This window comes from Seriola dumerili, unplaced genomic scaffold, assembly GCF_002260705.1.
Source record: "Seriola dumerili isolate Sdu_G_001 unplaced genomic scaffold, Sdu_1.0 BDQW01000056.1, whole genome shotgun sequence".
Taxonomy (NCBI): domain Eukaryota; kingdom Metazoa; phylum Chordata; class Actinopteri; order Carangiformes; family Carangidae; genus Seriola; species Seriola dumerili.
In genome coordinates, this window is record NW_019174311.1 from 5,846,496 (window position 1) to 5,871,069 (window position 24,574).

The 24,574-nt window shown below is 43.3% G+C and overlaps 1 protein-coding gene across 3 annotated transcripts in view; it reads left to right on the top strand.

Annotated features, from left to right (window-relative positions):
* The first annotated feature begins 7,238 nt into the window (after window positions 1-7,238).
* LOC111218995 (neural cell adhesion molecule L1-like) overlaps window positions 7,239-24,574 on the top strand; it is a 38,813-nt gene continuing 21,477 nt past the window's right edge. For all 3 annotated transcript variants that reach the window (XM_022741527.1, XM_022741529.1, XM_022741530.1), the window contains exon 1: window positions 7,239-7,338. The gene's annotated coding sequence lies outside the window, so the exon portion shown is untranslated. The remainder of the gene's footprint in view (window positions 7,339-24,574) is intronic.

The window sequence follows — 24,574 nt, forward strand, 5'->3', positions numbered from 1 at the left end:
GTAATACATTTTCCTTGCTGTCCTCAGTGTCTCTGGAATAAATCACAATATTACAGCGCCCACAGAGCAAAATGTGTAAGGCCTTCTTAAGCACAGAGCCGAAACGTGCAAAGGGACAAAATCAGTTCATTAGAGTAATTGGTTTAATGTTTCTAATTAGCTGGAGAGATATTTACACAGAGGGAAATTGATGGCTGTGCTTACCCCTTTCTTTGCAGAATTCATCCGCCACTTCTTTCCCAGTCAAGAGTTTCATGATCCTCCAAATCACTAGAAGGGATAAGGTGAGGCTTGATGAATATTCATAATCAGTAAACACGGGCTTCATTTGCAGCAGAAACCAGTGTGCAGTGTTGCTATTTACAGGGTGTGAGGACCATGTTGACAGCTTGTCATTGTTTCTCCCCATTAATTCACTGTGGTTTATTCATGATAGATGTTCCAAATATAAAGTATCCCAATGGAAGCTGGCAGATGAGACTCATTCTGATGTCGTGATTTTGTGCTTCTTCTTTTTTTTTCGCACTTTTCTCCATTGTGAGAGTTTCTTGAAGCAAACGCTGTGAACCCGGTGCTCCAAATGTATAGATAAAGGGGAAGCTTGACATATCAAGGTGGACAGGAGCAGCCCTCAGTTGTGACAGCCGTGTGACGGGTTAGGGAGGGTGTTATGTGCTGTTGTGAATCTGTCGGGTTTGTCATCACCTCCTGATTAGGCTGCTATCTCTGCTCTGCCTGTGAGGACGAGGACCGGGGAGGAGAGCAACACAAATGAGTGCCTGCTTATTCTCAAAAGAATGACGATCCCCATGCAGTGGCAAATCTTCTGGCTTAGTACTGATATATTTGTGCATCTGTGTGCGTTTTGTCCTTTAGGGAGAAGTCAGCCGTGGAAAAAGTTGGGCTCAGGTGGGTGCACGTAGGCTGGCCTTTGGTCACAGACACAAACACAGAGACCGCAGAGTCCAGACCCAAACCAGAAGTGACAATCTGTCCACTGTAAAGGTCAAAGTCTTTATTACCTCTGAGCCTCCAAGTATCTGTGGTCGCTATCTATTTACCACATTGCATCTGCAACCCTCCCCCCTCCCCCCTTCAAGCTTCTTCCTCACCTCCCCTCAGTGGCACAGCAGTGGGCACCTTGTGGCATTTTAGAGGAGAGAAGCCACTGCATGAAATTCAGTCCCTGGCACATTACAGATCATGTAATGCAGTCATCTACTGAAGGTTGTCATTTGGAGACGTAATACTGTTGAGCCACTGAGAGAGATGTAATATAGCAACAACTGCAGAGGGATTCGATGGCACCACTTGAAATATACAGCTTATTTATCTGTAAATATAACACGGAGATGTTCACAGGGCAGAAAGAGCTCCATCTCCTCTTGGTGACATTTTCATGGCTTCCGCGTCACACTGCATAAAAAAAAAAAAAAAAAAATGCAAATCATGATGGCTGAAGGACGCTGTAATTCCTTCATTGTGCATCTTAATACAAGTGATAAAGGACAGTAAAGGGTCATTACTATTTGTGGAGGGGACAGGCCTTTGAAGTGAAAGTCAGTAAACTAGTAAACATCACAGTCATTCCTTTGCTTTAACAACAAGGCACATGTTTGCGCAATAACAACTTCTATGCAAAACCTTGATTTGAATATCAATGATGAAAATTTGAATATACATAAGCTGCAAATTGCCATTTCCCGTCTGTTTGACTGTGCCCTTATTTTGATTCTCGGATGACAACAACAGCACATCTTGGATATGGTGCTCTAATCTTTGGTGTACCACTGCACATTTGTCTGAGGCTGACTCATAGCTATTTACATGCAGTTAACATGCTTAATGAGATGTGTTCTGGTGAGTGAAGTGCTGGTCATATCTGGCAGCGGGGCCACTCTAAGCATGGCAGGAAACTAAATCAGAGTCATTTCCCTTCAATTAGTGAGTGATTAACGCAGGGTCAGAGACGGCTGGCTGACCTTCTGGCCACCTAATGACTTTAACCGGATCAATGGATCTCCGAACGCCAGCCACATCAGCAACCTAGGAACCGTGCAGTCAGTGGACAGGCCCTGCAGGAGCAAAGAGTTGTTGAATCTACCACTGCCTGCCCGCCTTTCACCCTTGTGCTATCTTTGGCTCTGTTGCCTGTCACCTCTCTCTTTCTCCCTGTAATATTGTCAGATCAGCGCTTCCCCCCCCCCCCCCCCCCCCTCCACATACTGTTGGCTCACTGCTATCTTTTTTATCTTTGCCTGTCACTCTCTGTGGCTCCAAGCAGCTCCTCAACACTCTCACCACGTTCTCGCTTTCTTATACTTTTTCTTTTTAACCCTGTGTTATCTGCGCGCAGCAGAGTCCACACTAGTCCTGACTGTGAAACTGAGGTGGGTAAATGAAAACCATCATTAACTTAATAAAGTACACCTAGGCTTTTTCTTCTGTAACATGTGAAATGGACAGGAGCAGAAAAGATCCATTCAGATGTTAACTCCTTTCCTCCTGCGGGCACTAAGACCTCACCGCTTCATGCAGTGGTCTCAAAAAACAATGCGAGCTGGAACAGTTTGTGTAGTTGTTGGGAAATAATTGTGGCTGCAAATATAATTTTACTTTCAGGGGAATGTTGAACTTTAGGATCTCTGAACAGCCAACAACTTGGCCTACGCACTATATTTTTACAACACGGTGGAGAGGGTATGGGTATTGATGTGAAACCTTTACTCTGTTATAAAGAATACAAGGTGGCTTTAAATACAGACTGTATTCTTTATTTAATAATGCAGAGACAGACAGGAACACCCATTAAAATTGATTAAATGTCAAAAATACCACAGTAGGAGAAGAAACAATAAATCTGATAAATATTTCTCCCCTTCTTAAGCTTGAAGTTGTTGCATTTACAACCTCCAAACAGCTGAATAAAGCTGGTCTTGGACCAAAGTAAAGAAAACCATGTTTAAGATCAAAGCATTCCTGTGTCAGGGTCGGATTTTTGATTAAACTTTGTTTTTTTATTTATTGACTTCATTTTTTATTTGTTGTGATTGTTTTATTTACTGGCTTTTTTGTTTATCTCTCCATTCTTTTTGTTTTATTGCACTTTGTATGTTTTGTCTTTTTGATTGCACAACTGTTCTTGTTCTGGCTGTGTGTGTGTGTGTGTGTGTGTGTGTGCGTGTGCATGTGCGTGTGTGTGTGTTTGGAATTAGTTGGATGCTTGTGTTTGTGCTTGAGTTCCCTTGTTGTTTAATACCAAAGGAGCACTGGCTCTGGATCTCTCTGTCAAGTATTTCAGAGGAGTTTATATCCACAGAGAGAAAAAATGCTGTTTTACTGACAATGATGCCTCTTCACTTCCAGTAACTCCCCTCACAGGCCCCTGAAACTGAAGCCACTCACATGAACCCCATGTTATAGCCAAAAAAACCTTCATACGGATCACAGATTTCTCATAAACTGTGAACTTAGTTGTTTTTTCCTCGGCCATCTGTGTCCACTCAGGATCCCTATGTATTTTCCATCTGCTCATTTCCCAATTCTCTATTGTTACAGTACGCGCAGTACAGACACTCATACACATTTCTTAAGATCAAACACTGAGATTTCATAATCATCTTTTTGTCATTCTTTCACTTAGCCTGCAGGGCCTCTATCGCAGCCAGCTGTTATTCCTCCACTGCTGCTGCTGTGGTATCAGTCTCTGTTGTAGAGTTGGCCTGCTGTGGCTCTGCTCTGTCCATACAGCCTGATTTATGGGGACTGGAGTGCTTTTGGCTTAACATAGGGGGTCCTATGTGCGTCTGAGGGTATGACAACGATGTCTTGTTTCTTTGGCTTTTTTGGCACCGTGTCTTCGTGTATTTGTGTGTCCACCACACCTTCCTCTGTGACACAGTATCCTCTTCTCCCTTTCTGCTTTAATCTGTTGTGCTTTCCATCTCAACATGTCCGTCCGTCTCTTTCTGAACCTCCACACCCATACTGCAGCCATTTACTATATTGCCTCCGTCCCCTTGTTTTTAAGCTGATGGAATTCTCTCTCCCTCCCTCTCTCTCTCTCTATCTCTCTCTCTCTTTGTTTTTTGCTGACTGCATCTGTTTTTCCAGACTTGAGTTGGTCATTCATAGCCTCCCCTTCCTCTCTCTCTCTCTCTCTCTCTCTCTCTCTCTCTCTCTCTCTCTCTCCCTCCCTGTCTCTCTCTCACTCCACGCTCTTGTCTTCCTCCTCATATATCATTCCATCTCTCCCGCCAGTCTGCCAGCTGACTCACTTACAGTCAAGTGCGGTGGAAGGAAAATGAGCAGAGAGCTTTTGCAAGGGCAAGTAAGAAGTCTCTCACAGATGAATGGGTTTGAGTATAGGCCCGGCCAGTAGGTATGAAGGAGTGACAGCTCAGGTAAATGTCTCCTCACAAATAGGTTTATACTACAGAGGTGAGGGAGGTGGATTGACTCTCCTGTGTGGGTTTCTTTGACGTGAAACTCTGGCTATGAGGAGGTGAAAAAATCGGAAAGGAGAGACAGGAGAGACATTATCTCTATTGATCAGTCTGAGTGAGACTTCCTACAAGCTGAATGCGATTTTTCCTCCACCGTCCACTTGCAGCTGCCTTCTGAATATTACAGTGTTAGGCTTTTGTTTTAATAGCTTGGCCTGAACAGAGAAGCTGACTCAGACAGTAGTCAGGTTGAGAATCACATTGACTATTAAATCCTAATAACTTCCTGTTGATAAAGTAAGATGCAGTTTTCTCATGGTAAAAAATCCCTTTATGTTTCAATATTTGTTTGTCTTTGCTCTTCTTTTCCCCTTGACTCCAGATTAATTTAGCACTGTCATGTCCATCCCATCTTCCCTCTCCCCGTGTTTGTCTCCACTCCTGGCGTCCGTCCAGCCACAGTTTTGACCTTGAACCCTCATCCTTTCTCCAGACATCCCGTCCCTCCTGAGGATAATGGCGGAGATTCTCACCTATCTAAACTGGCGTCATCAATCATTTTTCCCATGCTGTCTGCTCCTGTGGCAGCTTTTGTCTGCATGCCTGGCAGATCCTCGGGCACCAGCGGCAGATGGGCACGCTGGCACCGTCAAGTTGGAGAGGCACAAAGAAAAACTACAGCAGCTCAGTGGGAATGGGGGTTTTTCTGACTGGACATGGTGCAACCCCAGTTACCTGAGCTATTCTGAGACCTTTATGTTCAGTAAACAAGTGTGGGATGAGTGTGAGAAATGTTTGTTTCTCATCACAGGCTTTCTTTGTCTTTCTTTCTCTTCTCTTATTTCAGCAACAGAACAAAAATCATCTGTATTCAGTATCTGTGCATTTGGAGGGGTGAGCATTGATCAATCTACAACAGAGTGAGTATCATGCAATTTAACAAAAACAGTATTGTATAAGTTAATGATACCGTAAGATGATTAAAATAAAGATAAATAATTGGAGTCTACAGCCATGCAAGGAGCGCTACGAGGCTGTGCTTAGATACAGTCGTGCACTGTGCTAACACACTCACAGTGGCCATGCTGATGGTAAGTAGGTGAAGCGTTTACCATCTTAGTTTAGCATATTAGCATGCTAACATCGGCTAATTGGCACTAAACACAAGGTACAGCAGAGCTGGGTGGGAATGTCATCAGTGTTACAGGAATTAGGTCATACAGCAAAGTATTCAACAGATGATGATGATGATGATGATGATGATGATGATGATGATGATGGTGGTACTTGTTAAAGAATCACCAAAGTTACAATTCATCCTGAGGGGAACTGTGCCAAATTTGATGGGAATCAGAAATGTCATGCCAAGGTCAGTAAGCTTCATCCTCTGGGGACCATGAACTATTTCATGGATATACATCCAGTAGTTGTAGATATTTCAGTGTGTGCAGGAATGCAGAATAAAAGCAGCCATGTAGTCACAACAACTACAGTATAAACTCAAAGCACGGTTCGTATTTATTGTATTTTGCAGTGTTTTCTTGTTCAGAGGCTTGCAGACAAATACATTTTATAGAATAAAAAGATAAGAAAAAAGTGATCTTGAAACAGAACAAGAGGTTAAGTGTTTAACAGTCTGCAAGCGACAATGGGAAAATCTCTCCACTTTGGATTTAACTGGGTGTGTAGAATTGAGAGAAATAATTTTTCAGAGGATCTAAAGGGTTTTGGGAATAGGGGACTGAGGAGGTTTAAACAATAAACTGGTGCCAATGTATGCAGGGATTTATCAGCAAATAAAAGAAGATTCAGTTTTGTATTTCTGGATTTTGGATGAGCTGGAGGGAAAACGGGACTGACTGACTGACTGACACAGAAAGAAACAGTAATCACGATGCAACATACAAAAAAGAAAATATGTCTGTCATCGTGTGAGGGAACATAGTCGCCCAATGACATTTAACAATTGCGTTATCATGTCAGAGCAACAAACACTGCCAGACAACCCCTGGATTAGCCAGGCCTTTATTACCCTGAAATCAGAACATCTCTGCAACCCCTCCGCCCCCCAGACTCAGATAAGAGACGGCAGTAATTCCTGACACATTTTTATTCACCAACATTACGTAACATTCATCCTAGTCAGGCCTTTGATTACACTATAATGGACCTGAGCTCAGGCGATGCCTTTGTGGTAGAATAAATGAAAGGAGTTTATGAAAGTTGAGCCTGGTAGAACATACAGAGTACTAACACAAAACCTCATTCGCCCATTATTTCACCTTTGTAGTCTATTATCTTCTGAATTGGTGCAGGAGGAGAAGGGAGAGAAATTGCTCAAGGGCCGTAGGGTATGTGCTCTATGCAAATGAACAGTATGCATTAACATGCTTGGCACTGCTTGGCTGAATGTAAGCGCAGTAATAAGAGCAGCTGGACCTACAAATCCAGACTGTATACAGGGAGGAAGAAGAGGACAGAGGGAATAGATAGAGGACAGGAAGGAGGAGAGAAGAGGAGGTGGGGTGGGGTGGGGTGAGCGGGCAGACTCGGGCCGGTGGGGAGGTGTGGAGGGTCTGGGTACAATAAAGGAATGGCCAGAATCCACAGAGATGGAGGTGAAGGGAGAGCGAGGGAGGGAACAGACTAGGACAGAGGGAGGCAGGCAGAGTAGAAGGGTGATGTCACCTCTAACAGGCAGCCAATGAGAGTCAGGGAGGGTGGAGAGAGAGCGGCCGAAGGAGGGTGTGTTTTTCTATCACTGCAGCATCAGCAGAGAGGAGAGGGGCACAATCAATTTCACAGAGCAGAAGAAGAAAAGGCACAAGTAGATAAGGAAGAGAGGGGGAAAGGACGCAAGGAGTTGCCAGAGGAAAGGAGCACCACTGTGGAGGTAAGAGGCTCTATTTGTGATGAGATGAACAGTTTGTCATTAAACGGAAAGAGAGTGGGAGAGAGAGCTGGTGAGCGGACTAATTAGGCTCTTAGGTGGAGGTGGCTTGTTATGGAATCGCACCTTCGCTTCATGTTTTACTGGCAGTAAAAGGTGAAAGTCTGGTTCATGTAATTCACTTTAACAGGTTCTTATTTAAATGTCTTAATTTATCTTACTGCTATCAGCTGTGTTGATGTTCAGGAAAACTATATCATTACGGCTATTTCAACACTCTTAATTGAAAAATAATAATTAGACAAATGTGAAAAAATGTTGAAAGACGTCTTTCTTTCAGCGTTAAGTCTTGTAGCTCTGTATTACTTTTTACAGTTAAATGAATACTAAAAGAAGTATTAAAGCCAGGTGTCATGGATAACCTGTTGGTGCAGAATACTTTCAGAGAAAAGGTTTTTTCTTTTGTTTCTGTTTTTTTTTTTATCTTTCTGATTGAACGTTCAGTGCATTGCATGCAACAGGGTGTCCTCCGACATTAATATTGAATATGCAGCAGGGCTGTGTGCCATTATACTTATATCACTGAAGACTTTACTGGTCATTATTACCGTATAACACTGCCTTATCTTTTTTTATTACCTAATATGTTCAAAGTTGGGATTTTGCGTTTTTACCAAAGTAGATGCAATAACGATTCATGTATTTTCTAAATTAATTGAACTGCACTTACTATACGTTTATAGCAAAAAGGCTTTCTTTACAGTATCCTACCAAATATGAAAATCATATAATGCAAATACTCTAGATGTGTTGCTTTGCAAGTCATGTTGCATTGTGCATTTTCTGCAATCTGAGGGTAATTTCTCAGGCTAATTCTTTGCTTTGCATTGCCTCTCCTTCAGCCTTGCTACTTTAATATGAATATTCGTTTTCTCTACACATTCCCCTCCCCCAGCTAATAGCTGAGTAGCTTAACGTTCAGTACAGACCGTGATTGCAATGTGCTGTTACGATTTTCATTGATGTGAGGGTTGAAACTCAGCTGTATGGTGAACAGCACAGCAGAAAAGACTACAACAATTTTCTCGTCTATCTTATCTCATGCAGCTCCAGTGAGTCTGTTTTGCCTTGGCAATGACAGAGCTGGTTAACCTTAAACTACACACCTTGGAGGGAAGAAAGAGAAGAAGGAATATAAAAAAAAAAAAAAAAAAAGCTTGTAGAAGGAAAGAGAGAAAGAAAGATTCAGATATCAACAGGAGAAAGAGCGTGAGAGAGATGTATATACGGAGCGAGATATCAGGGGAAGTGAAAATAAGGGTGGGGCAGTGCACACAGCAGACTGTGGAGGTGTGCCCATGAAAAGGAGGCCCTCACCTGGCTGTATGCCACACAGCTGGCTACTGTCACCCTCTGCAGCCTATTACACATCTGTTGTACCCAGTGGCAGAAAACAGACAATATTTCACCCACCAGTTGTGTTAATGATGTAGAAATCTGTATTGCCAGAAGCAGCTGCTAAAGGCTGTGAGCTTGTTTCTTCCGTTTGTTGTTGATGTATGTCTGTGGTGTTTTGTTGGTAAGAACATCTTTGTGCGCACAGATATGACTAGACTCTCAAAAATATGACTACATGTACAAAGATACATATGTGTGGGTTTGTGCATATCTTTGTGTGTTTGTGTGTGTGTGTGTGTGCTAGCGGTGTAGTGAACCTGCTCTCTCTCTCTCCTTCCCTCCCTCCCTCCATGCCTCAGTAGCCTGCAGCTTGTCCCAGATGAACCCAGTCAAGGGACTGGAGGGTAGGGAAGGCGTTGTGCCTGACAATGACTTGTTACCATCTGTACAACATCCATAAACATACTGCACTGTGCACATTCGCACAACAGATCACGATATAGCTGCTGCTGAAGAGGGCGTGTTGGGGTGAATGGTGTGTGTGTGTGCGTGCGTGCGTGCGTGCGTGCGTGCGTGCGTGCGTGTGTGTGTGTGTGTGGAGAATATCTTCTCCATAGCAGCAATGCTCCAGAGACCCACTGCTGGTCACATTATCATACTATTTAATGCAGTGAGGTTTGTGTGGCCGTGGCAGCCGGGTTTCTTGACGGAGCTGGGAGCTGCTGGTGTAGCAGCGATGTTGTTGTCAGAGTAGCTGGCTAGACTTGGGAGTGTATGATTACCCTCGCTACAGTATGCTGCAGAATGTAATCTCCCCTCTGACGCGGGCCGGTTAATTGAGCTGTTCCATCAAAGAGATGGATGGAAAGCAGGATTTATGTGAGGAGAGAGGGACAGATCTGCAATGAAAAGAGAGAGAAAAGGCAGGGGAGGATGGTGTAAGCAACATAAAAAAAGATAAAGGAGAAGGACAAGAAGATGGACTTCCTTTTGAAAGGCAAAGCGCTTTGCATCTTTTAATGCTTGTTCTCTGCTATAGGTGTTGGAAGGGAGTAGAGGGAGCGAAGGAGGGATCAGTTAGGATATAAAAAAGGGCAAGGTCACAAGGGAGGATGAGCTGTAGGAAAAGAAAGAAGGAAAAGAAAAGAATGAAAGGCGAAAAGATTAAAAGGAGGATTTCTAAACATTCTACTCACAGATAGTAAGTCTGATTACAATTGAAGAAGATTAAAAGAGTAAAGCCCTTCAATGTATGGTCAGATATTCATGCTTTTGCTGTATTCATTTTTCTGAAATGATAATGTCAGAGACTGGACTGGTTCCAAATGCCTTTAGTCCTGCAGTTGAAGTGGAGAGCTGGTGTTGTGTAGGAGGAGAGGAATGATCTCTCTGCTCTCAATCTGCCAGTTAGGAGCAACTCCAGGGAAGAGCAGTGCTGCACTGGCCCTACGCTCCTCAGCCACCTGTTAAAGCCTCAGGGCACCTTTGCCAGTCATCCTGCTCACCAAACACACACAAACACACACACACACGCACACACATAAACGCATCTGTACACGCTCAACTTCTGCGACACACGCAAACAAACACTCTGCAAATACACACTGCAGCGATCCTGTTGCAGTGCGCCAAATTAAAGATTCCCTGTTGCCTTCTTGGCCTGATTACTTAAGCGTCTGCTACTGATCAAAGACCGCACACCGCACTTTCTGGGGATTCAGCCATTAAAGCAGAGACAGGGTAAAATAAGGGTTAAGAGAGGGAACTATCTCTTAGACTGAAGTGTCAACAATGACTGTTTCATCTCTGCTTTCTTTTGTATCCTCCTTTGAGAAAAAAAGTTGTAAAGTTACAAACACACAAGCTCAGATTCAAAGGCTTGTGAGTGAACCCCCTTGAGTTATCCTCAAGCGTGTGTGCATTTTTTCCATGCCTTGCACGCGTGTGCGCGCACTTGCATCTGCACCTTCAGGATGCTGTCAAGATGGAGCGCCCCCCCCCCCACACCCCCCACCCCACCTCACCCCTCCCTGGTTGCAGCTCGGAGGCTGTTTGATTTAGACTGTGCAGATGGGAGTCAGCCCACTGAGTGTCAAGTGGGGGATCGTGTAGACATGCTGTCAGGGTTTGGTGGAGAATACATTGTGGTGATTTAGGGAGCTAAGGGTCAGATGGATTGACAGGCCAGCCACGGGTAAATGATTATAGAGAACCGAGGAGGAGGGAAGGAATCCAGCAAAAGAGGAGAATGAAATTTGCAGAGGTGAAGACAGCGGGATGGTATGGAGATGGCAGAAAGATAAAGGCTGTTATGGAAGATGAGACAAAATGGAAGAGGATTATTGTGGCAATTTCTCTGAACCACCTTGTTCCAGTCGTCCCTTTAGAGTCCTGCTCTCTCTTCTTAAGACAGCCAGAACAAACCTTTCAACCTAGGTAATCCATTTTCCTTTACTGCCTCTGTCTCGCTTTCTTTTCCCGCCATGCAGTTCTTTGGTTTCACTTGTCCTATCAGTATTCCTGCAGTGGTTGACAGAGAAGCCAACATCGAGGTCTTAATCAAAATAATGACTCAGGTTCCTATTAGCTTTCCCAGAAAGAGGCTCTCAGACAAAGACTCATAAATCCAACCCCATTATACAATTGAACCTGTGATGCAGACTGGGGCACAAACAGAGGCGTCATGTATGGAAATGAATTTAATTGGGCAGAGTGAATTACCTTATTACAGCTTTCAGAAGTGATGGTATGAGAGAGGAGAAATTGTAGAATTCCCCAGAGTAACAAATATGATATTGGTGGCTAGAATAACACAAGTGGAGCCGCATAGAGGATATTTGAAACCAGGTGAGAAATGAATTACTGCCAAACCAATAACGAAACCAGAGGCTTCAGATATTCTCGAAAAATATAGTAAAATTAGGAAATTATGATGCAATTTTTTTTTTTTTTTTAAATTTTATGAATAAAACCTCTTCATTGCACTCTGTTTAAAATAAAGAACCAGACAGGAAAGCAATAAAGCCACACATAGGATTCCATATAAATTAGGGGAGATATTAAAGTCCATGTGTGACCTTCTCTTTGCCTCTTTAATGCTGTCCCCATCTTATTTTTTCTGTCTGGCAAAATTATTTCTTTGTCTCAGCAACACAGAGAATTCCCCTCAGCGTCACCCCTTCTGGACCCCAGTCAGCTCTGTCAAAGAAGCTTTATTGTCCACATCAGTGAATATAATTGGACTAAATTGACCCTCTGTCTAGTGTGTTTCCCAACTGCATGTATCTGTCGCTATAGTGTTCTGTGGATCGTCAAAGACGCTTCTCTCTGCATTTTGCGTGCGTGCATGAACAGAGGGCCTTGTGAACGAATGAATTATAACCTAGCCCACATGAATTAACAGTGTTGTTTCATTTGTGAAAGATAATGTCAAGTGTGTGATGGCAGTGTTGTTGAGATATAGTAAGTAAGTTTGTAAGTTTAATGGCTTCTGGGTAAAAATAGCTTTGAAATAAGGTTTTGTACTACCTTTTCCGCTTCAAAGAAAGTTGTAGTTGTTTTATTTTGCCTTTCATTCTTCTCACCATGAAATCCTTGGTAGTTGTAACTCAAAATATAGAAGGTTTGAGTGAACTGTTTTCTTTTTCAAAATCTTTGTAATCATTTAAAACATCCTAGTCCTGAAAGATTTTATTAGAAACTGAATTAGACTCTGATTTAACTATAAAAGGAAAAAAATATATTCAAATTTTTATTATTTATGGTAGTGCTGGTAGTATAACAAAGAGCCACCACTTGCATTGTATAATGATATTTTATAGCTGGCTAGCTAAACAACCTACAGTAGCTACCATCAGTCAAAACGTCTAAGAACTAAATCTGGTAAATCTGACATAACTATATTGAATATCTATGGTTGGCTACTCTGTGCAGTATACAGTATTTGTTTAAAAGCTAAGTAACTCTAAAGTTATATTATGTGTTACTGTTTTGTAAGGAGATATATTCTTTTTCTGGGTTGTTTTATAGATGTATTTGATATGTCCATGGAGGAAAGCCTTGTCTCACAATCAAAATATTTAGCTGCGGATTTTTTTCCTAACATCTCTCACTGTGGAACAAACAACAGCCGTTGGGTGGACCACAGATGTAGCTAAATGTAGGTTAATGTCAACAGCACCAGCTAATGTTTACTAAGCTATTTCTGGTTGTTTTTGCAGAATTTCTGATATGTCTATTGGGTAATATTGACAATATCTCAGACACCACTGACCATATTGTGACACCTTGGGGAATTTACGTGTCATTGTACCATTCTGGTTTTGATTACACTGCACAGGCTGTTTATTAAGGGGACATACAGCGTTGGTTTGCTAATTTATTGATTTGTTGCTGAGAGGCTGGCTGCATTTTTAATGAAACCTGGAGGCATGGCAAGCTACTTCAGCACTGGTGCTTTGCTTGAAGTTACATCATACTGCTCTGCTAAGCTTTTGACAGGCTTTTTCAATACTGTTGGAATTTATTCTTGATCTGTGTTCTGTGTTTTTCTTGTCAGTTTCCCCCTCGACATTGCTTCTCCGTGTCTTTGGTATGACTTTCATCCTACCCAGATATTTTCTGTTGCCAATACTTACTTACCAAACTTAGCAAAAATTGTTTATTCTGACTTTCAATGGAATAGCGGTATTTGGCATCTATTGCACAGGTTGTATTTGACAGTCATGACTGACTGTTTTGTGTTGAGGCTGCAAGTCACTGTTTCACCAAAGCTGAGGAAGTTCTCCTAGAACACATTTACATTCTGGAATTATCACAGTCGAGCGGTTGACATGTTGACAGAGAGGAAAGAGAAACATGTTTCTCTTTCCTCTCTGGATTAGACTCCAACATTGAGCCTTATGCCAGAGCATATCCAGTCTGTTGAAGCATTTCAGAAGCACACCCAAGATTTTACTGATCAAATCATGTTCCTTGAACTGAAAATTCAGTCTGGGAACATTGTGCTTCAGCTGTAGATTAATTAGGTCTATAAATTGCAACTGAAAAGATGGGAAGCAGTGTTCGAACGGTGTGGTATGTTGCAGCTGAGACGCACATAGTCAGGAAAGCAGACATAAGCTGTGTGCTGAATTGAAAGTTCCTGCTTGACATTGACTGAGTGGCACACATCGTCTTTTCACATGTGAAAAACAATGTGGTTTGATACTGCTCTGAATCCATCCAAAGGCTCATTTATTTGGAGTGTTTACATTTAAGTGTATTGATTTTGTTTCACTTTGCTCTTCCCCACTCTATACCTACACTTCATTTGAATTAACCATAACTGAAATAGATGGGGCATGAAACACAAGCATCCAAGCACACTTGAACTGACACAGCATCCCCAAGTACTGCGGGTGATGTAAGTAACCAGGCTGTCTGTATTTGTCTCCTCTTTATGTCTCGGTGATGTTGTGATTGCAGTTTCTTGCAGGCGCTTTATCTGCTGTGTCAGCCATGATATATTCATTAGGGTTGGATTTCAGAGAGTGGGAGGGGATCAGGTTTTGAGTGGGTTGTAATCCCCATACACTGGCCTAATTTAATCTCACCTACTGTGCCATCCTATTACACACTACACCCACCACACACATGCAGGCTGTGGCTGGAGGACACCAGATGAGGGGCATGCAAGGCTAAAACAGGGTAATGTCAGACAAGAGGCATGGAGACAAAGGTGGATTGTAAGAAAAAAAAAACTACAGAGAAGGCAAATTGATTATGAGCAGCAGGACAGAGATTCAAGCACAGGGAAAGAAAAAGAAAATGTCAAGGAGTAAAGAAATGTCAGACAGCAGTGGGGATGAGATTTAGAGAATGGCTCGCTTTAAGTTTGTCTGGCTGTGTTTACTTGTTTCTTTCCCTTCGGAGAGGACAGCCTGCTCTTTCAGAATGCATTAGAGGACTTTTTTTTTGCGTGTATCTGATTACTTATAATACATATATAGAATAATAAATGCAACTGTGCATCTCTCTCTTGAGGACATTGTAGCCTGTATTGAGAGTGACAGTAGAGATTGATGGGAAACAACATTTTCTCAACCACATGCAGGAGTGTAGAATCCCTCAGCCGGTGATAAAACATGAAAATAGCCAGAAACTGACAGTTTTAACATTGATCAACTGGGACCATGCGCCAACATTATATTATTGCCTATAGATTTCTCTTCAACATAACCATAATCATCATTATTCACGTTGCAAGTAGTGTATTTGACCTGTTTTGGCACGCACTCTGTACCCTCTTTCACACTTCGATGGAAAAAAGATAAACATATTTCACTTTGGCAACTTGTGTCCACTGAGCCTTCTGCTTAGTGTATCTTGGGATGTCCCTTATCTCATTATATCTATTTGGCTAAGTTGCAAATAATTTGCAAGTCTCTGAGACTTCACACAGTGAAATAAGGGTTTATGTAACCTATCCTGTTGTTTTCTTTACCATTTATGACCTACATCTTTCCCATCATCCATCCTCATCTGCTCATAGCCAGAGTAAATTAGGCCATGCTAGCAAGCTACGCACTCCACACACTATCCACCTGAAGAGGATGTTGTCTGTGGATCTGTTCTCGTTAGGCTCTCCTGAATGTGAACTTGAATGTGTGTTTTTAAATCAGGTTGGGTGTTGGGGTTGTTTGAGTTTGCTCTCTGAATTGATCAGGGGTAATTGGGCATGGCGCTACAGACAGCCTCACACAGGGCCCAAGCTGCAATAATGAGACTCTATATTTAGCTATAAAACAGTCTGTTTACATCAGCCATCATGCTCTGTTGCACAGCGGGAAAGAATTGAGCAAATGTGTTTTTGTGGCAAAACTTGCAGGGGCGCACTTTCGTGTGGAGATTTTAGTTGAACTCTGCGCCGAAGAGAGGACTGACAGATGTAGCAGGATAGTGATAAGGAGACACGGGGTGAGGCTTCTTGTTAATATGAGGAAAAGATAAAAGACGCAATCCCCGAGAGAAAACACAGGAGCACCAAGAAGGAAAAATAGATTTATTTAGGGGTGCAGATGTCACATCGAGGGGAAGGAGGGAGACGATGAGAGAGAAGACAAAGAGCAGAGAACAAACCACACTGAGATAAGGAGAGAAACCAGAGAGAATAGACAGAGGGCCCGGATATTGTTAACGAGCTTAATGAAGTAATTATACACATAAGCAAAGACTTCATCCTCCAGGCCTTATGTGGCTGGGTGGGGCAGAGGGAGCAGAAGAAAAAGTGGAATGCTGGGGGAGAAAGAATGGGCGTTTATTATCAGTAACCTTTTAATCATATTGATTGTAGCCTTAAAGTGTGATCCCGCTCGGGGCGACGAGCAGGAAGTGTGAGAGCGCGGAGGTTAGGATGGGAGGACAATGTGAGCAGAGAAAAGAGAGAGTGAAAGATACAGGGAGTAGAGAGTGATGGGGTGGGGGTGGGGGGGTGTAAAGGACAGATCCTGTAGTGATTAAAATGTCAGTGTCAGTGTGTACAGAGGCAGATGCACACCTGCCAAACACACACACACACCCGCATCTTCTCGGGCTGTGTACCGAGTGACTCTGTGGCACTAATTGAATAAGAGGAGCACAAGCCCAAACAGAAATAGTAGAAGGATTAAATCAGCATGTGTTCAGCGCTGGGATGACTTTATACTCAGTGGTGCCGTATATCAGCCATCTTTATATGTCCTTGTGACCCCCCCCACCCCCCCACCCCCACCCCCACCCCATCTCCTCCGTCTCCTTCCATCACTCCTCCGTCCAGCGGTCCAGACAGTTTGTGTTTTATTTATGACAGTGTAGTGAACTCTGTTTTGACCAGCCTGTGGTTCAGGGGGGCGACAAACAACCCAACAGTAAATGTTAGTGACAGGGACGTCACTGGCTGTGCAGCTGTCATACACGTTGTTTTGTTCCCTGTGTGTTGGCCCCTCAACCTGGCTGTGGGGCCCGTCTGCCTCCACAAGTGTCAGAAAATGTGGTTTCTCCTTTCACTTTGAATAAAGGAAAAAGTCTCTGAGGTGTTTGAAAAATGTTGTCATGCAAAATCTGTGTTTGTTTGTCTGGTTGTAGCTGCCGTGAGTTGCTGACGTGCCGTGTGGGTGTCCTATATAGGAAGCAGCATGATCAGCAGGTTTTAAGCCATGCTACCACCATGATTTAGATATCTGCCACTATAGCAAGGGATTTATTTTACTAGAATATTGTGTATGTGTGTGTTGCTCACATATTTGACTGTGGAGCTATATACAAGATTATCAGCTACTAGCCATGAGCATCTTTGTTTTGTGTGTGTGTACAGTATAGATTGTCAGACCTTGTTGGCCTAACCCTCTATGAAAAGCTCATCAACTGGTTGTTTAGCCGCAGGGAAAGGTCACCACAGTTTCCCCTGCATCCCTGTGGCCTCTCTCTCTCTCTCTCTCTCTCTCTCTCTATTTCTCTATTTCTATCTGTTTTTCTCCCCCTGTCTTTCTCTCACTGGATTTCTGTCATCTCTCTCTCTCTCTCTCTCTCTCTCTCTCTGTATATTTCTCTATTTCTATCTGTTTTTCTCTCCCTGTCTTTCTCTCACTGGATTTCTGTCATCTCTCATAACTGAAGCAAAACGGGACGGAAAGAGAGACGAGAGAGTGCGGTGGAGCTGTGGCCACAGCTGGGGCTCCAGTGTATGGGGCAATACCCCAGGAGAAGAGGAGCGGGAAAGAAAAGATGATGCAGGAGGAGAGGAGCGGGGAGGGAGAGAAGCAGTGAAACTCTGCAAAACAATATAAATAGAGAAGAGATGGAGCAGCATCCTCATTTTGTTTTTTTTTTGTTTTTTTGCTTATTCACTGTCTGTCTGCCTCCTGGAATAGATAATATAAAACCAGATATACTTGTCACTCCCTCTAAATATCTGAAGGGAGATGACGCACACACACACACACACACACACACACACACACATATGCAAACACAGACCTGATGGAACAGGTTGTCTGTTTACTCTCTTTCATATTGCGCCGCGCTGAAAATTGCTTTGCGTTCCGGAAAATGTCATGTCCTTGATCTCTTTGCACCACTACACACTGGCGTGTGGAGGGGCTGGAGCTGTGTGGAGACGTGGGGAGGGGGATTTGCAGAGACGAGGGTCTGCAGCAGGGACGTGGCTGTGCGCCTCAGATAACACTGCAGCCTTTGATGGAGCCTGGCCCTCCTCTGTTGGAGAGCACAAGCCGCTCCGCCTCAAATAGATCTCCGCTGTGGACTCCATTGGTAATGATTGGATTTAGTTACGGAGCAGAAATGGTTTGCTGATGATAATGATAACAGATGCGATGGGAGTTAGTCAGCCACTTAGGGTGGAGGGATTGTATCGATGCTGTGCCAGCCTGCAAATTTCCCCTCAGACTGGACAGTCTCAGGCTTGATAAAAGTTGATGGCAGAGGTTGATAGAATGCTACCTGTAATTGCATTGTGTATGATCTTGGCTGGGTGGTTATAATAAAGATGTAGTGCAGGACAGATGGAAGACAGTGCTCCATAAGCTTCTTTCTACAGGGAAGGTAGGAGAAGACTGGCAGGGAGGGGTGGGGTAAAGGAGTTCAGGGAGAGGAAAGGAAAGAGTTTCATACTGATATAAGGAGTGAGACACAATCAGCAGGGAGCAGAGAATAGAGAACAGAAGCGAAAGAGAGGAGTGCAAATAAAAGATAGACTTTCGGCACAGATGACAGTCAGGAAGAGGGAACTCTTTCATGTATTGGTAGCATGTAGACATAACGGGAACTGGAGAAAGGCAGAGATGGGGAAAGAGCAAGAGATGGAGACACGGGAGACAAGATGAAGGTGGAGAGTATAAAGTACAGATAGATGACAGGGAGAGAGAGAGAGAGAGGGAATGGGGGGATGGGGTGAGGGGGGATGAACATGTAGGAGGGGGATGGGAGAGAAATATTTGCTGTGTGCAGCTGAGCTGGAGTCAGGAGGTTGTCATGGTGACCGTGGGGTGAGAAAAGGAAAGTGAGCCAGGGGTATTGACACCTAGCCCTAGACACTGCACACACACACACACACACACACACACACACACACACACACACACACACACACACACACAAGACAAACACACATGTACACGCATGGACACACACCGACGCATACTACAACAAACAAAATGAGTCATGCATAACAATACTGACCTGTCACATCCTAAGTGGACACACTCTCACACTTTCTAACACAAACGCACACACACACACACACACACACACACACACACACACACACACACACACACACACAGGTAGAGTGTACAAATAAGATGCACCCATGTATGAAGCCCAGTGGCCATATCACCATGCAAACTCTGTTTCCCATTTTTCTCAGCTCCATTTGAATGGCAGGCAAATCTCCTTAAACTGACTTGTCTTGCCAGACAATTACCCTAACCATCCTTCAGTCTGCTGCTAGGTGCATGTGTGTGTTTGTGTGAGCAGGTCTCAGCGACTGTGTGTGTGTGAGTTTTTTGTGTGAGCTGATGACACAGAGAGATGAGAGAGGCAGAAACAAGCTGATGAAGAGACAAGCAGGAGCTCCAGACGGGTACGGTTTTCTGAGCCAGCGAACTCACTCATATAATAATAATCTGTATTTTTTTATGTCGATTTAAAAAAAAAAAAACTTATATGGAATAAAACTGCAGTTAAAAAGCTCAACTCCAAACTGCAGTTACTGCTTCAAGAAATGCAAAACTTATCACCACCTTGCATCATAGGATTCCTAGCTTGTTTAGCAGCAGATAACAGCAGATGGTTTTATACAGTATGAACTGGCTGTAGAATCATTCACCACTGTGACCTGTTAGAAAGGAGCATACCTACGGAGAATAGCAATTTTGTAAGATGACAATGCAGATTCTTACCCTCAAAATGAATTCACCTTGACTTGAATCATATGAACTTTACTGATATTAGTTCAGCTCGTCTGACTGAAAATATCTTGAATTCACACAGATAGCTGCAGTTAATCTAAAACAATGACTTTTGATTGCTGTGTGTGGGAAGAGTGTGAAACATAAAAGAAATGAAGTGCAAACACAGCAGGAAGAATTAACGATTTCCATCCTGGACAACAAACAAATCAATAAAAGTGCTGTTGGCACTTATGCTAAAATGTGGTTTTTAATTGTGTCCCAACAGCAAATAGAGATGATGTGATTTTTTTTTATTTATTTCAGTCTCGACATAGGAGGCTGGAAAGTCTAAAGCTACATAAGCTACTTTATTATTTTCTCTTTACTCCTTCTCTGGTTCCTTCTCATCCATACACACATGATCACCCCCTCTCTTTCCTTCCTCTTTCCAGTCCATAGACATCTACTAGAGTTACATCTCCTGCCTCATCCCCAGAAGACCTTGTATTTGATTAGATGAGGACCACTTAAGGGGAAGTGCTGCTTTTGCAACTTTTAACAAAGTTAATGGGATTGCCAAGAAGCCGCTGTCTGACCTGGTTAATAATTCTGAAGATGAGAATCATCAGGTCCTGTGAGTTGTTTTGCTACAACTGTGATCAGTTAGCTTGTAACATCTGGTTGGTTATGCTCGGGCTATTTAGGTTTGTTGTTGAAAATTTTGTAATTGTTTATATGTCTCTATTTTGCCTTGTTGTGATTAATGCAACCGTGTGTGTGTGTGGCGTATGCGCATGGTTGCAACCATGTCTCACATTTGTTTTCATCCACGCACTTTCTGTAATTTCATGTGTGACTCTTTTTTTGTCTCTCTACAAGCCCAGTATCGGGCTAGAAGAAAAGATCCAGCCACTTTCCCACAGTCGTTGAGCCACTGGGGCCCTTCCATGCAAATGTGTTAGTGAGGCACTATGTGTGACCTTGTCCTGCCAGTAGCTCATTTCCCTGAAGTGGTGGAAAAGACAGGATTACATCCAACCTAAAGAGACCTTGACAAATGTTTCTGGCAAAGTATAAAGCTTAGCAATGAGCTGTCTGCCGGGAAGCTTAGGGGCAAAAATTACTTTTTGAAATATTATAAAAACATATCTGTAGTTGAGAATCTGAAAAACAGAGACATAAAGATTTCGCTGCAAAACAGAAACGTCACAATGTCACAGTAGGAAAAATTTATATTTTTGCTCTGATTTTCAGCTTTTTACCCTGAGACACATGTTTCTCCAACATCTAACCTGTTGGATGGAGGTCGTAGGTCACATATACATACCCCCCTCTCCTCAGGGTGTGGCGTGCTGATTTTCCCTGCGGGGGTTGGCCACGTGTCCTTGCGTGTCACACGAGTCGCTGGCAGCTGTGTCCTCCATCGCTATATGGGCCACTTATCACCTGACCCAAGGGACCACTCCCTCCTCCTCCTCCTCCTCCTCCTCCTCCTCCTTTCTGTCTGCTCAATGACTGACTGCATAATGCCTCCTCCGACATCACTACCTGCAACAGCCAACAACCCCCCCCCCCCTTCACCTACACTCTTCACTTGATGCGACCCAGACACACACAAGAGCACACATATGCTCCCATTCAGACCAGAGGCTCATCAGATAACCTTAGGCTCATACAGATGTCTCCTCTGCTGCTTTACACTGTAATTATGCACGGCTAACTTGAATAACAACGTGACCTGCATGGAAAAATGACCATAAAGTCATTTAAATGCTTATGTTTTGTGCTCTTTAATATACCATGGTATGAATATTCCAGCATCTGCTTCATTGGCCGATTTCCCTCTGGTGCTGTTACATACTGTTTGTGTTGTTGTAGCTGGTTTGTCCTCTCCAACAGTGTTAAGCTGCTGCATCTGGTTTCAGGGCGAACTCTGACAGATACTATACTGATGGCGGCTTCTTTTTACTGGTCTGTCTGGCTCCAGTTTGATCCCCAAAGGCTTCACTAGCACACATACACATAAAAACTCCTCTTCACCCGTCTGATCTCCCTCTAATTTTACTCCCTACGGGATTAATGGCTGCATTCAAACATTTTCTTTATTGAAGGATCTCCAGCGAGCTGCACTTTCTCTATAGAATGTGTCGTAACAAAGGTAGAGAAAGAAAAAAAGGTGGCAGTGAAGGTCAAAATGCACATCAACATAAGAAGAAACACAAGCAAGGCTGTTGGCTCCAGAGGAGCAGGAGAGAGGGGGGGAGAGGCTGACTATGAGAGATAAAGCGAGAGAGAAAGCAGTGACTGTAGGATGGAGCAGGAGATGTAAAAGGAACCATGGGAGGGGAAAGAGAGAAGGTCACTCGTAATAGCTCTTCCACATAATTTCATAATGTCATGATTGCCTCTCTTTACACAGGCTAACAGTGTCTTTATAAGCTATGTTCATCCTCACATGTTCCTTCTGCAGCGCATAACAACATGCCTGTGAGGACGTGTTTGAATGCACCGCATCTTATATCTTCTGCATGACACCTTGGGTGTGTCTGTAATTAGCGCGCTTTGTGCTGCAGGCACACACTCTGACTGATGCTGCTGCTAATGAAGCAAATGATACCCACAGGCTAGAGTGCAGCAATGTAGGGTGAGTATATGTTTATGCGTGTACATAGAGAATACACAGGTTTCTCATTTAGTATACAGAAAGATTTGATTGGTTTCCTTGATGAGTGTATTTATTTTTCCAATGAGAAGGGACAGTCTGGTTTCTTTCTCTGTGTGTGTTACTGGATTCAGCTTACAGGTGTATTGAAAGGAAATTGAAGAAGAGATTCAATATTACACTGTCAACATGTTGGACCCATTTAACCGTCTCATACTAAAAGTCTCCCGTCATGATTTTATCTACCCAAACATTTTTTTTAATCTCTCTGTTTCTGGATACCGTACATCTCCATGTCCAGTTACCGACTGACTGACAGGCAAACCAAAAGGAAATTACATTATCAGCCGTTTACCTAAGTGAGCAGCAGCTAACATGCTAGAAGCACAGAGGGCTAGAGGCAGCACTCCATCTGCAAGACTGGTTCCATTATCTGACAAGAGAGATTAGCTGACCTGCTGACACACAGCCTGATCTTTACTGATACACACACGGACTCGTGCACACAAACACACACACTTACAGGGAATCTGATACACTATTACATTAGGGTAACACCCCTCTTTTTGATTGTCAGAGAGCTTTTACTGGTCAGTGATCACATAACCAGATCTCTCTCTTTTCACATCTATCATTAGCACTTCATTTTCCTACCCATCTTTTTTCTCTTTGTTCTTTCCATTCCACTTTTTTTCTCTCTTCTTTTTCACTTTCTATTAATTTTTCAGACTTTTTGTTGTCGACTTTGTTGTCAACCCCTCCTTTGATCTCCCGCCGGTCTTGCCCTTCTTTCTCTTAGTCGGTTTTCCTTCCTCCGTCCCTCCTGCCCTCCATCCACCACTCCTCTCATTCTCCTGTCCTCACGGATGTCTTAATGAGTCCACTCCTTTCTCCTTGAATTATTCACCACTTCTTTTATTCTCCCATTCTCCCATTGTGTCTTAAGGGGAAAAACATCAATAAATAAATCACGCCAGAGGTAGCTTCTTTTGCAGTCTTGGCAGTAGGCGGGATGACAGTACGTGTGTTTATTGGTGTAGGACGGCAGAGGGTGAGAGTGGAGAATTGGAGAGGACTTTGGAAATATTGTACTTGTGTTTTGTATTTTAGTTGGATACGTTTGTAAAAGATTTAACCTTATAAATTTTTGACTAACTTCAACACTTTCTGCCAAGTCTGGGTGTTTCTTCCATCTTATGTGCGTCCACGTGTCCGTTTAAGTATGTGTGCGTAGTATAGATGTGAAGACATCCAGTATTTGTAGTTACACATGAATGTGTGTGGCTATGTGTGTGTTTGAGGGGCAGCCTGTCAACGCACACCAGCAAATGAGTGAGCGTGCGTACGTGCGTGCGCATATGTAAGCGATACTGCAAACCTGTTAGTGTCCATGTGTGTGAATAACCGATTTTGTATGTGCAAGGGGGGGGGGGTGATATGTGGAGACCCTGTTGTCATGGCAACCAGGATGGAGAGAGTGTGGGCGGTTTGCCCTCACGGCTCCTCTGACAACCTTTATTTTCTCCAGCTTTGTGTCACTCCAATATTAACCCCTAACCCTTGACAAAACCGGGAGGGGGCGGGGTGAGGTGGGGTCCTCGAAAGACGTGCAGGCGTTGGAAGCTGCGGGAAATATGGCATGGGTTCTATCACCGCATCTGTGGGAGTGGGAGTAGCAAAGTATCTAACGGCCGAGCTTATGCTAATAGCGGTATTGATAAATGTGCGGTCTGGGTAGCCTGATTCCAGATAAGCTGTAGAGCTGCAGCTTTTTTTTTCCACTGCTAAATTTTCACTTGGAGTTGACCATGGATCATCAGTCTTGAAGCACATGTCACTCTGCCTTTTAAACAAAGAGTAACGGCATGAGAGCAGTTTTGGTTTCCCACTGTGCTGCACAGCAGCTTTTCTATTAAAGTTGTAAATATTGAATTAATAGGCTGCAATGTCTATTGTCCAAGCCAGAGTGCTACCACAGCACTTTATTAAATTGAGAAAAGGCTTTGAATATGGAAAACAAGACAAGCAGGGGGGGGGGTGACTATGAAACAAATTGTGAAAGGTGATTGTTGAAGAAAGCTTTTAGTGTCAGCTACCAAGGGTTTGAGAAGGAGAAGAAGACCAATAAAAAGATGACAGGAAAATGGGCTCTCATTGTTCTTGGACAGTTCTTATAAGACTCGGCTCATAAGTAGCAACACTGAGAAAATGAGGCCTGTATGAAATGCGCTCCTCGCCATGGTGAATGATT